This window comes from Aquarana catesbeiana, linkage group LG02 (assembly GCF_042186555.1).
Source record: "Aquarana catesbeiana isolate 2022-GZ linkage group LG02, ASM4218655v1, whole genome shotgun sequence".
Lineage (NCBI taxonomy): Eukaryota > Metazoa > Chordata > Amphibia > Anura > Ranidae > Aquarana > Aquarana catesbeiana.
Window position 1 is genome coordinate 123,328,894 of NC_133325.1, and position 13,365 is coordinate 123,342,258.

At 55.7% G+C, this 13,365-nt stretch overlaps 1 protein-coding gene across 2 annotated transcripts in view; it reads left to right on the forward strand.

The window, feature by feature from the left end:
* The first annotated feature begins 1,228 nt into the window (after window positions 1-1,228).
* The window catches only part of SPATA13 (spermatogenesis associated 13), a 149,109-nt gene continuing 136,972 nt past the window's right edge, over window positions 1,229-13,365 (forward strand). For both annotated transcript variants that reach the window (XM_073613426.1, XM_073613427.1), the window contains exon 1: window positions 1,229-1,381. The gene's annotated coding sequence lies outside the window, so the exon portion shown is untranslated. The remainder of the gene's footprint in view (window positions 1,382-13,365) is intronic.

Consider the following 13,365-nt stretch of genomic DNA (forward strand, 5'->3'; position numbering starts at 1 on the left):
CTATGTGTGATGAGGGGGTGCACTGTAGGGTGTCTGGGGAACATTCTGTGTGTGATCAGGGGGTGCACTGTAGGGTTGTCTGGGGTACATGCTGTATGTAATGGGGGGGGCAGTACTGTGGGGTGTCTGGGGTACATGCTGTGTGATCAGGGGATGCACTGTAAGGAGTTCGGGGGTACATGCTGTGTGATTAAGGGGTGCACTGTGTCTGTGGGGTACATGCTGTGTGATCAGGGGGGCAGTACTGTGGGGTGTCTGGAGTACATGCTGTGTGTGATGAGAGGATGCATTGTTGTGGGGTGTTTGGGGTACATGCTGTGTGTGATGAGGGGGTGCATTGTTGTGGGGTATCTCTCTGGGGTACATGCTGTGTGATGAGGGGGTGCATTGTTGTGGGGTGTCTGGGGTACATGCTGTGTGTGATAAGGGGGTGCATTGTTGTGGGGTATCTCTCTGGGGTACATGCTGTGTGTGATGAGGGGGTGCATTGTTGTGGGGTGTCTCTCTGGGGTACATGCTATGTGTGATGAGGGGGTGCATTGTTGTGGGGTATCTCTCTGGGGTACATGCTGTGTGTGATGAGGGGGGGCATTGTTGTGGGGTATCTCTCTGGGGTACATGCTGTGTGTGATGAGGGGGTGCATTGTTGTGGGGTGTTTGGGGTACATGCTGTGTGTGATGAGGGGGTGCATTGTTGTGGGGTGTCTCTCTGGGGTACATGCTGTGTGTGATGAGGGGGTGCATTGTTGTGGGGTATCTCTCTGGGGTACATGCTGTGTGTGATCAGGGGGTGCATTGTTGTGGGGTGTCTCTCTGGGGTACATGCTGTGTGTGATGAGGGGGTGCATTGTTGTGGGGTGTTTGGGGTACATGCTGTGTGTGATGAGGGGGTGCATTGTTGTGGGGTATCTCTCTGGGGTACATGCTGTGTGTGATGAGGGGGTGCATTGTTGTGGGGTATCTCTCTGGGGTACATGCTGTGTGTGATGAGGGGGTGCATTGTTGTGGGGTGTCTCTCTGGGGTACATGCTGTGTGTGATGAGGGGGTGCATTGTTGTGGGGTGTTTGGGGTACATGCTGTGTGTGATGAGGGGGTGCATTGTTGTGGGGTATCTCTCTGGGGTACATGCTGTGTGTGATGAGGGGGTGCATTGTTGTGGGGTGTCTCGCTGTTGCTGATTCCGATCACAGTGTAGACTCGCACAGCCCCGCCCCTGTGCCCAGGCCCCGCCCTCCCCGGCTCTCAGATGCTGAGCTGTGCTCCGTATAGCCGGCACTGATCCGGGCGGAGGGTTGCGCTCGGCTCTCATGTCTCCGTCCGCCCGGGGGACCTGTAGCCGGACCGCCGCCTCCACACATCCGATCTGCATCGCCGGAACAGGTAGGAACCCAGACAGACAGATCGCCCGCACACCGCCCTGTGTCTGTATATCGGCCGATCACACTGTGCGGGGTGTATATCGGGCTCACCGATCATCGTAGTGCGGGGGATCTTATTATTCATCCCCGGATAGGCACACCGGGCGGGTCATACACCTGTTACTGGGAGAAGGTTCTCCTATAGGATAGGACTGATCACAGGACAGGGACCCCCCCCTGTATGGACTGATCACAGGACAAGGACCCCCCCTGTATGGACTGATCTCAGGACAAGGACCCCCGTATGGACTGATCACAGGACAGGGACCCCCCCGTATGGACTGATCACAGGACAGGGACCCCCCCCTATGGACTGATCACAGGACAGGGACCCCCCCCTGTATGGACTGATCACAGGACAGAGACCCCCCCTGTATGGACTGATCACAGGACAGGGACCCCCCCGTATGGACTGATCACAGGACAGGGACCCCCCCTGTATGGACTGATCATAGGACAGGGACCCCCCCCGTATGGACTGATCATAGGACAGGGACCCCCCCTGTATGGACTGATCATAGGACAGGGACCCCCCCGTATGGACTGATCATAGGACAGGGACCCCCCCCTGTATGGACTGATCATAGGACAGGGACCCCCCCTGTATGGACTGATCACAGGACAGAGACCCCCCCCTGTATGGACTGATCATAGGACAGGGACCCCCCCGTATGGACTGATCATAGGACAGGGACCCCCCCCCCGTATGGACTGATCATAGGACAGGGACCCCTCCCCCCCGTATGGACTGATCACAGGACAGGGACCCCCCCCCTGTATGGACTGATCACAGGACAGGGACCCCCCCCCTGTATGGACTGATCACAGGACAGGGACCCCCCCTGTATGGACTGATCACAGGACAGGGACCCCCCCCCTGTATGGACTGATCACAGGACAGGGACCCCCCCCTTGTATGGACTGATCACAGGACAGGGACCCCCCCCCCCCCCCCCCCCCCCCCCGTATGGACTGATCAGGTACTATACATACCAGTAGAGCTGTCTGTGTCTTCTATACAGAGAGCACATAGGATCCTGAAGATTGGGAGGTGGGCATAGATGGGCAGATCTGTCACTGGGGATATATGAGGACTGCCATCTGATTGCTGATAAAGAGGGGGGGGGGGGGGGGGGGTCACCTGTGGACCAATCACTTTCTTTTCCTATAAATGATATATAAATCTAAAAACAATTAAAATGTAATATGGTGCAGCTTACCTGTCCTTCAATGTGATCATTTTATTTTTCTTATGTCATGCTAATTACATTTTCCTGCTGATCTCACCAGCAAACTTCCTGACAGCACTGAGCTGAAATCTCAGACAATGTTCTCTGATTTTCTGTAAACTGGGGGGTACTTGTAGCCTAAATCAGGGGATCATCCTAGGGTGACAACAGTGCCCCTCCATAGATACAGTACAGTGAGTGAGCGTTGTTACACAGTCCAGTGAGTGAGCGTTGTCACACAGTCCAGTGAGTGAGCGTTGTCACACAATACAGGAAGTGAGCGTTGTCACACAGTACAGTGAGTGAGCGTTGTCACACAGTCCAGTGAGTGAGCGTTGTCACACAGTACAGTGAGTGAGCGTTGTCACACAGTCCAGGGAGTGAGCGTTGTCACACAGTCCAGGGAGTGAGCGTTGTCACACAGTCCAGGGAGTGAGCGTTGTCACACAGTCCAGGGAGTGAGCGTTGTCACACAGTCCAGGGAGTGAGCGTTGTCACACAGTCCAGGGAGTGAGCGTTGTCACACAGTCCAGGGAGTGAGCGTTGTCACACAGTCCAGGGAGTGAGCGTTGTCACACAGTCCAGGGAGTGAGCGTTGTCACACAGTCCAGTGAGTGAGCGTTGTCACACAGTCCAGGGAGTGAGCGTTGTCACACAGTACAGGGAGTGAGCGTTGTCACACAGTCCAGGAAGTGAGCGTTGTCACACAGTCCAGGGAGTGAGCGTTGTCACACAGTCCAGGGAGTGAGCGTTGTCACACAGTCCAGGGAGTGAGCGTTGTCACACAGTCCAGGGAGTGAGCGTTGTCACACAGTCCAGGGAGTGAGCGTTGTCACACAGTACAGGGAGTGAGCGTTGTCACACAGTCCAGGGAGTGAGCGTTGTCACACAGTACAGGGAGTGAGCGTTGTCACACAGTCCAGGAAGTGAGCGTTGTCACACAGTCCAGGGAGTGAGCGTTGTCACACAGTACAGGGAGTGAGCGTTGTCACACAGTCCAGGGAGTGAGCGTTGTCACACAGTCCAGGGAGTGAGCGTTGTCACACAGTCCAGGGAGTGAGCGTTGTCACACAGTCCAGTGAGTGAGCGTTGTCACACAGTCCAGGGAGTGAGCGTTGTCACACAGTACAGGGAGTGAGCGTTGTCACACAGTCCAGGAAGTGAGCGTTGTCACACAGTCCAGGGAGTGAGCGTTGTCACACAGTCCAGGGAGTGAGCGTTGTCACACAGTCCAGGGAGTGAGCGTTGTCACACAGTCCAGGGAGTGAGCGTTGTCACACAGTCCAGGGAGTGAGCGTTGTCACACAGTACAGGGAGTGAGCGTTGTCACACAGTCCAGGGAGTGAGCGTTGTCACACAGTACAGGGAGTGAGCGTTGTCACACAGTCCAGGAAGTGAGCGTTGTCACACAGTCCAGGGAGTGAGCGTTGTCACACAGTACAGGGAGTGAGCGTTGTCACACAGTCCAGGGAGTGAGCGTTGTCACACAGTACAGGGAGTGAGCGTTGTCACACAGTACAGGGAGTGAGCGTTGTCACACAATACAGGAAGTGAGCGTTGTCACACAGTCCAGGGAGTGAGCGTTGTCACACAGTCCAGGGAGTGAGCGTTGTCACACAGTCCAGTGAGTGAGCGTTGTCACACAGTCCAGGGAGTGAGCGTTGTCACACAGTACAGGGAGTGAGCGTTGTCACACAGTCCAGGAAGTGAGCGTTGTCACACAGTCCAGGGAGTGAGCGTTGTCACACAGTCCAGGGAGTGAGCGTTGTCACACAGTCCAGGGAGTGAGCGTTGTCACACAGTACAGGGAGTGAGCGTTGTCACACAGTCCAGGGAGTGAGCGTTGTCACACAGTCCAGTGAGTGAGCGTTGTCACACAGTCCAGGGAGTGAGCGTTGTCACACAGTCCAGGGAGTGAGCGTTGTCACACAGTCCAGGGAGTGAGCGTTGTCACACAGTCCAGGGAGTGAGCGTTGTCACACAGTCCAGGGAGTGAGCGTTGTCACACAGTCCAGGGAGTGAGCGTTGTCACACAGTCCAGGGAGTGAGCGTTGTCACACAGCACAGGGAGTGAGCGTTGTCACACAGTACAGGAAGTGAGCGTTGTCACACAGTCCAGGGAGTGAGCGTTGTCACACAGTCCAGGGAGTGAGCGTTGTCACACAGTCCAGGGAGTGAGCGTTGTCACACAGTACAGGGAGTGAGCGTTGTCACACAGTACAGGAAGTGAGCGTTGTCACACAGTCCAGGGAGTGAGCGTTGTCACACAGTCCAGGGAGTGAGCGTTGTCACACAGTACAGGGAGTGAGCGTTGTCACACAGTCCAGGGAGTGAGCGTTGTCACACAGTCCAGTGAGTGAGCGTTGTCACACAGTCCAGGGAGTGAGCGTTGTCACACAGTACAGGGAGTGAGCGTTGTCACACAGTCCAGGGAGTGAGCGTTGTCACACAGTCCAGGGAGTGAGCGTTGTCACACAGTCCAGGGAGTGAGCGTTGTCACACAGTCCAGGGAGTGAGCGTTGTCACACAGTCCAGGGAGTGAGCGTTGTCACACAGTCCAGGGAGTGAGCGTTGTCACACAGTACAGGAAGTGAGCGTTGTCACACAGTCCAGGGAGTGAGCGTTGTCACACAGCACAGGGAGTGAGCGTTGTCACACAGTCCAGTGAGTGAGCGTTGTCACACAGTACAGGAAGTGTGTTATTGGCAGGATCACCAGGTGAAATGGAAACGAATGCAGCCACCACAGACTGGTCAGGTGTATTATATTACATGTTTGGGTTTAGATACCTTTTAATGATAGGAGAGCCTCCACTTTTATTTATTTTCCAATCGATCTGATAGGGACAATAAATCTATGGTTGACAACCGATTTAATTGCCATGCCACGCACAGGGAAGGAGATTTCAATCAATAATGAAGACATGATCCTAACTTACAATCATAAGTTATTGATCACATCCCTGTTTCCTCCATGTAATCTCATAATTCGATCGATCTACATACCAGTGTATTCATGAACAAAGCATCTCAGTGCCAAAGATTGGTGTAAAACTGCCTGATCGAAACGGTGTGTAACAATTGGAAGGGAGGTTATGGCTATTTGTTTGCAGATTTGATCATTTTTGTTGGACTTGAACATTGGTCATAAAAAAATCCAAGCGTGTGTGGCCACTATTAGACTTTAACGATCAGAGATTGTCTCATTGATAAATATATGAGCTATAGGGAAATGTTTTCAGCAAAGAATGCCACTTGTTGCCTGCATCTGTCCTGGCAATTCATCTCTAAATATGTTTTTCCTAAAAATGATCTTTGGCCCAATCTACTAACGATCGGGTTCTGGACGGGGACGGCAGAGACCCGTTCGGTGCTGTCCATACTATCCCCACACTGGCCCATGTATCTTATCAGGGAGATTGTGCACCAATCAGATAAAGCCATACACTTGTATTGATCATGACTTGTTGCAGTACATGCGAATGTCGCTTGCAATGATTGTATAATGTATGGGGTGAAGTGCGACGTATCGGTTGCATTGGTGATGGACGCTTGGCTAATCTGTTTAGGATTCATGGAGACACGGGGGATTGAAGACTCGTTCAGCCTGGGAAAGCTTGTTAACTAAAACCATTCAAGTGTGCTGCCATCACCCCCCTGCTGCTGCTGCATGGTACTCCTTCACAGCTCATGTGGTTGCTATGGGGGCTTCACTTCCTGTTTGTCCCGTCTACAAGTTCACAGATTGGCCTGGAAACCGCAGACAAAGAGCACCAGAGACCGCGCTCCTCCAGTATACTCCGGGGAACGGGCTTTACATATCACCAAAGATCCCCAATCTGACAATCCATCCAACAGATCCCCATATACACTCTATGGAGAAGGTATTATATTCTACACACTATATTGTCAAAAGTATTGGGACACCTGCCTTTACATGCACATGAACTTTAATGGCATCCCAGTCTTTGTAGGGTTTAATATTGAGTTGGCCCACCCTTTGCAGCTATAACAGCTTCTACTCTTCTGGGAAGGCTGTCCACAAGGTTTAGGAGTGTGTCTATGGGAATGTTTGACCATTCTTCCAGAAGAGCATTTGTGAAGTCAGGCACTGATGTTGGATGAGAAGGCCTGGCTCCCAGTCTCTGCTCTAATTCATCCCAAAGGTGTTCTATCGGGTTGAGGTCAGGACTCTGTGCAGGCCAGTCAAGTTCCTCCACCCCAAAACTCATTCATCCATGTCTTTATGGACTTTGCTTTGTGCACTGGTCCAAATCATTGTGTGCAGGGGGGATTATGGTGTGGGGTTGTTTTTCAGTGGCTGCGCTTAGCCCCTTAGTTCCAGTGAAGAGAACCCTTAAAGTGTCAGCATACCAAGACATTTTGGACAATTTCATGCTCCCAGTTTGGGAACAGTTTGAAGATGGCCCCTTCCTGTTCCAACATGACTGCACAAAGCAAGGGCCATAAAGACATGGATGAGCGAGTTTGGGGTGGAGGAACTTGACTGGCCTGCACAGAGTCCTGACCTCAACCCGATAGAACACCTTTTGAGATAAATTAGAGTGGAGATTGCGAGCCAGGCCTTCTCATCCAACATCAGTGCCTGACCTCACAAATGCGCTTCCGGAAGAATAGTCAAACATTCCCATAGAGACACTCCTAAACCTTGTGGACAGCCTTCCCAGAAGAGTTGATGCTGTTACAGCTGCAAAGGTTGTGCCAACTCAATATTGAACCCAACAGACTAAGACTGGGATGCCATTAAAGTTCATGTGTGTGTAAAGGCAGGTGTCCCAATACTTTTGGTAATATAATGTATTCCCAAAGATCCTGAAACTGACAACCCTTCCAACAGATCCCCATGTAATCTCTGTGGGAGAGGTATTCTACTACATGATATTTACACTAGAAAAATCGCATTTCTATTAGACCCAATCCTGTAGCAGTATGAATTAGATTAGAAGGGTAGAAGCCCTTGTGTTTTATAACCGCTACTAGCCAGGACTTAAAGTGGATGTAAACCTGATTTTTTTTTTTTTTTTTTTTTTTTTTTTTAATATACTGTAGAAAATAAGATCTGCTATCATTTGAGCCCAGTCTTGCACAAAGAGTTAATCCATCTCTGAGCAATCCTCTTTTATTGTTCAGTGAGAAAAACTTTGTCAAATCCTCCCCCTTGCTGTGAGTGACAGGTGATTTACATCTCGTGCATTAGTCTAAGACATGCATTATTTTTTAATTCCCACCCCCACTCCTTTCTTCAGCAGCTCTGCAAGGATTCGCTGTTCCACACCTCAGCATGATTTGGCAGGCTGAAGTCATGTGGTTACTTTCCTGTCTTTTCACTGGATGTTAGAGATCATAGCAGAAGTTCAGTGTTAGAAATACACAGGAGAAAATGCATATTGACCAGGGGAGTGTAGAGGTGGGAGGGGAGTCTACTGACATCACGACTCCACCCACCGAGCTCCAGACAACAGACCCATCCACAGAATATGCAGTTTTTCAGGTCTAATAACAGACAGAGGGGAGACATTTGACAGGTAAAGATACATGCAGGAGGCATGTATATCCTTCTAGATAACCCCTATGGCAGCAGTTTAGAAAGGATGACATTGGGTTTACATCCACTTTAAGGGTTACTTGCCACCACCCAACCCCAACTAAACACGCCCTTGTAAATTATCTCATGAAATAACAACTTTATCAGTGCCCCTCGGCATAGCCTGACCTGTGCAGAGGAAGAGTCGAGCTGGCCGATCATCAGAGAGCTGGGATTGCCTGCTGTAACAGCTTTCATTTGAATTGCTGGGTTCTCAGCACCGCTCACGTCACACAGTCCCGCCTCCTCACCCGGCGCCACTCACGTCACACAGTCCCGCCTCCTCACCCGGCGCCACTCACGTCACACAGTCCCGCCTCCTCACCCGGCGCCACTCACGTCACACAGTCCCGCCTCCTCACCCGGCGCCACTCACATCACACAGTACCGCCTCCTCGCCCGGCACCGCTCACGTCACACAGTCCCTCCTCCCGGCATTGGACCGGCTATCAGATGCACCGGACGAGGAGGCGGGACTGTGATGTGAGCGGCGCCGGGTGAGGAGGCGGGACTGTGTGACGTGAGCGGCGCCAGGTGAGGAGGCGGGACTGTGTGACGTGAGCGGCGCCAGGTGAGGAGGCGGGACTGTGTGACGTGAGCGGCGCCAGGTGAGGAGGCGGGACTGTGTGACGTGAGCGGCGCCAGGTGAGGAGGCGGGACTGTGTGACAGTGAGCGGCGCCAGGTGAGGAGGCGGGACTGTGTGACGTGAGCGGCGCCAGGTGAGGAGGCGGGACTGTGTGACAGTGAGCGGTGTCGGAACCCGGCAATTCAAATGAAAGCTGTTACAGCGGGCAATCCCCACTGTCTGATCGGCCAGCTTGACTCTTCCTCTTCTCTCTTCCCCTGGCTGGGCGAATGGCTACCGTTCAACCCCGCCTGCCGGTGGTGCTCGCCCTCCCCCCTCCGAGGCAGCCCACGCTCGCCAGCCATCACTTTCCACTCACAAAATTTGAGTAGGCGAGTGGAAAATTTGAGGGCTGTTTTATAGCGCTAGTAAAGGTAACAAAAAAAACCCTGCAAGTTAAAGGCATAATGGGCTAGTATGCATTGCAAAAGACTTGAAACGCTGTCACCGCTGCAGATGTTTGTATCTTTGACCGGTCTTCCATGCGGGTTCATGTGTGGCGGCTGCTTGAAAGGCTGATCTGCGATGTTGTCACTCCCATGCATGCGCGTGTGAGTCACGGCCACACCACAGAGCTTTGAAGGAATGACACGGCTATGCTGTTCCTTCAGATTGCATGAGCTGGTGATGTCACCGACTGCTGCTCCCTAGAATGTCTCCTAAATGGTGCGCGTTTTCGGAGATATTCATTTAACCCGTAGGTAAGCTTTATTATAAGATTACCTGTAGATAAAAATACCACTTTAAGTCACCATACACATTACAATCTCTATACAATTAACTTTGGGATCTGAGTACCTCCCTGCACCATCCAGTCTGGCAGGCCCTTGCACTACGTTCTTGGTGGTGGTGTGCTCCTCGTGGAGAAATGGTCGTAGTTTGTCTATAGTCGGCATCATTTGTTTTAGTAGCAGCTTTGCTGAAATGTGTACCGCAGTTTAATGTTGTTAAATATCAAAGTATCTGATGTGTGTGTTGCCATAGTAACCAATCAGAATTTGGTTGCTATGGATAGCCCAGATGAAGGTAACCCGCACAATACCCATGTGTATTTGTGTACACCGCACCACAGCGGGGCAGTGGGAAAGGGCTAAGATTTGTTTTACCGTCCGCTATGAAGGGGTTAAGCATGTTGCTTTTGGCTTTCCTAAGTCTGACCATAGAGTATACAATCTGATTGTATGATCTTCTTTCGCTGTTGTCTGATTTGATAAAAATTGACTGGATTGTTTAGGTTTGTCTTCATGTTGCACAGTTTTGGTAAATCTAAAGGAGATTGTACAATCAGATTGTATAGTGTATGACCAGCTTAGAGGGGGCTACCAAAAGTATCTGGTTTACTGCTGGGTGATGTCCATTTGACTGGGTGCTGATATGGAGTAAAGTGTGTGTGTGTGTGTGTGTGTGTGTGTGTGTGTGTGTGATGGAGTGTGGGGGAGGGAGGGGGAGAGTGTGGGGGGGTGTAGAGGAGGAGTGTGTGTGTGGGGGGTGTAGAGGAAGGAGGGGACTGGGGGGGTGTAGAGGAGGGGGGGTGTAGAGGAAGGAGGGGACTGGGGGGGTGTAGAGGAGGGGGGGTGTAGAGGAAGGAGGGGACTGGGGGGGTGTAGAGGAAGGAGGGGACTGGGGGGGTGTAGAGGAAGGAGGGGACTGGGGGGGGTGTAGAGGAGCGGGGGTGTAGAGGAAGGAGCGGACTGGGGGGGGTGTAGAGGAGGGGGGGTGTAGAGGAAGGAGCGGACTGGGGGGGGTGTAGAGGAGGGGGGGTGTAGAGGAAGGAGCGGACTGGGGGGGGGGTGTAGAGGAAGGAGCGGACTGGGGGGGGGTGTAGAGGAGGGGGGGTGTAGAGGAAGGAGCGGACTGGGGGGGTGTAGGGGAGGGGGGGTGTAGAGGAAGGAGCGGACTGGGGGGGGTGTAGAGGAGGGGGGGTGTAGAGGAAGGAGCGGACTGGGGGGGGTGTAGAGGAGGGGGGGTGTAGAGGAAGGAGCGGACTGGGGGGGGGGTGTAGAGAGGGGGGGTGTAGAGGAAGGAGCGGACTGGGGGGGGGGTGTGTAGAGGAGGGGGGTGTAGAGGAAGGAGCGGACTGGGGGGGTGTAGAGGAGGGGGGTGTAGAGGAAGGAGCGGACTGGGGGGGTGTAGAGGAGGGCGGTGTAGAGGAAGGAGGGGACTGGGGGGGTGTAGAGGAGGGGGGGTGTAGAGGAGGGAGAGGAGGGGGGGTGTAGAGGAGGGAGGGAGAGGGGGGGTGTAGAGGAGGGAGGGGAGTGGGGGGGTGTAGAGGAGGGAGGGGAGTGGGGGGTTGTAGAGGAGGGAGGGGAGTGGGGGGTTGTAGAGGAGGGAGGGGAGTGGGGGGGTTGTAGAGGAGGGAGGGGAGTGGGGGGGGTGTAGAGGAGGGAGGGGAGTGGGGGGGGGTGTAGAGGAGGGAGGGGAGTGGGGGGGGTGTAGAGGAGGGAGGGGAGTGGGGGGGGTGTAGAGGAGGGAGGGGAGTGGGGGGGGGTGTAGAGGAGGGAGGGAGTGGGGGGGGTGTAGGGGAGTGGGGGGGGTGTAGAGGAGGGAGGGGAGTGGGGGGGTGTAGGGGAGTGGGGGGGGTGTAGAGGAGGGAGGGGAGTGGGGGGGGTGTAGGGGAGTGGGGGGGGGGGGGGGTGTAGAGGAGGGAGGGGAGTGGGGGGGGGGGTTGTAGAGGAGGGAGGGGAGTGGGGGGTTGTAGAGGAGGGAGGGGAGTGGGGGGTTGTAGAGGAGGGAGGGGAGTGGGGGGGGGGTGTAGAGGAGGGAGGGGAGTGGGGGGGTGTAGAGGAGGGGGGGTGTAGAGGAGGGAGGGGAGTGGGGGGGTGTAGAGGAGGGAGGGGAGTGGGGGGGTGTAGAGGAGGGAGGGGAGGGGGGGGGTGTAGAGGAGGGAGGGGTGGGGGGGGGGGTGTAGAGGAGGGAGGGGAGTGGGGGGGGGGGTGTAGAGGGGGGAGGGGAGTGGGGGGGGTGTAGAGGAGGGAGGGGAGTGGGGGGGGTGTAGAGGAGGGAGGGGAGTGGGGGGGGGGGTGTAGAGGAGGGAGGGGAGTGGGGGGGGGGGTGTAGAGGAGGGAGGGGTGTAGAGGAGGGAGGGGAGTGGGGGGGGGTGTAGAGGAGGGAGGGGAGTGGGGGGGGGGGTGTAGAGGAGGCAGGGGAGTGGGGGGGGGGGTGTAGAGGAGGGAGGGGAGTGGGGGGGGGTGTAGAGGAAGGAGGGGACTGGGGGGGTGTAGAGGAAGGAGGGGACTGGGGGGGTGTAGAGGAGGGCGGTGTAGAGGAAGGAGGGGACTGGGGGGGTGTAGAGGAGGGGGGGTGTAGAGGAGGGGGGGTGTAGAGGAGGGAGGGGAGTGGGGGGGTGTAGAGGAGGGAGGGGAGTGGGGGGTTGTAGAGGAGGGAGGGGAGTGGGGGGGTTGTAGAGGAGGGAGGGGAGTGGGGGGGTTGTAGAGGAGGGAGGGGAGTGGGGGGGTTGTAGAGGAGGGAGGGGAGTGGGGGGGTTGTAGAGGAGGGAGGGGAGTGGGGGGTGTAGAGGAGGCAGGGGAGTGGGGGGGGGGTGTAGAGGAGGGAGGGGAGTGGGGGGGGTGTAGAGAAGGGAGGGGAGTGGGGGGGGGGGGTGTAGAGGAGGGAGGGGAGTGGGGGGGGTGTAGAGGAGGGAGGGTGTAGAGGAGGGAGGGGAGTGGGGGGGTGTAGAGGAGGGAGGGGAGTGGGGGGGGGGGGGTGTAGAGGGGGGGGGTGTAGAGGAGGGAGGGGGTGTAGAGGAGGGGGGGTGTAGAGGAGGGAGGGGAGTGGGGGGGTGTAGAGGAGGGAGCATGAGTGTGTGTGGGGGGGGGGGTGGAGAGGAGGGAGGAGGAGTGTGTGTGGGGGGGGTGTAGAGGAGGGAGGAGTGTGTGGGGGGGGGGTGTAGAGGAGGGGGAGGAGTGTGTTTGTAGAGGAGGGAGGAGTGTGTGGGGGGGGTGTAGAGGAGGGAGGAGTGTGGTGTGTGTGGGGGGGGGGAGGTGTAGAGGAGGGAGGAGGAGTGTGTGGGGGGGGTGTAGAGGAGGGAGGAGGAGTGTGTGGGGGGGGGTGTAGAGGGGGAGGGGGTGTGTGGGGGGTGTAGAGGAGGGAGGAGGTGTGTGGGGGGGGGGGGTAGGGAGGGAGGAGGTGTGTGGGGGGGGGGGGTGTAGAGGAGGGAGGAGGAGTGTGTGGGGGGGGGTGTAGGGGGGAGGGGAGGTGTGTGGGGGGGGTGTAGAGGAGGGAGGAGGAGTGTGTGGGGGGGGGGGTGTAGAGGAGGGAGGAGGAGTGTGTGGGGGGGGGTGTAGAGGAGGGAGGAGGAGTGTGTGGGGGGGGGGTGTAGAGGAGGGAGGAGGAGTGTTGGTGGGGGGGGGGTTGTAGAGGAGGGAGGAGGGAGTGTGTGTGGGGGGGGGGGTGTAGAGGAGGGGAGGAGGAGTGTGTGGGGGGGGGTGTAGAGGAGGGAGGAGGAGTGTGTGTGGGGGGGGTGTAGAGGAGGGAGGAGCCGCGTGTGT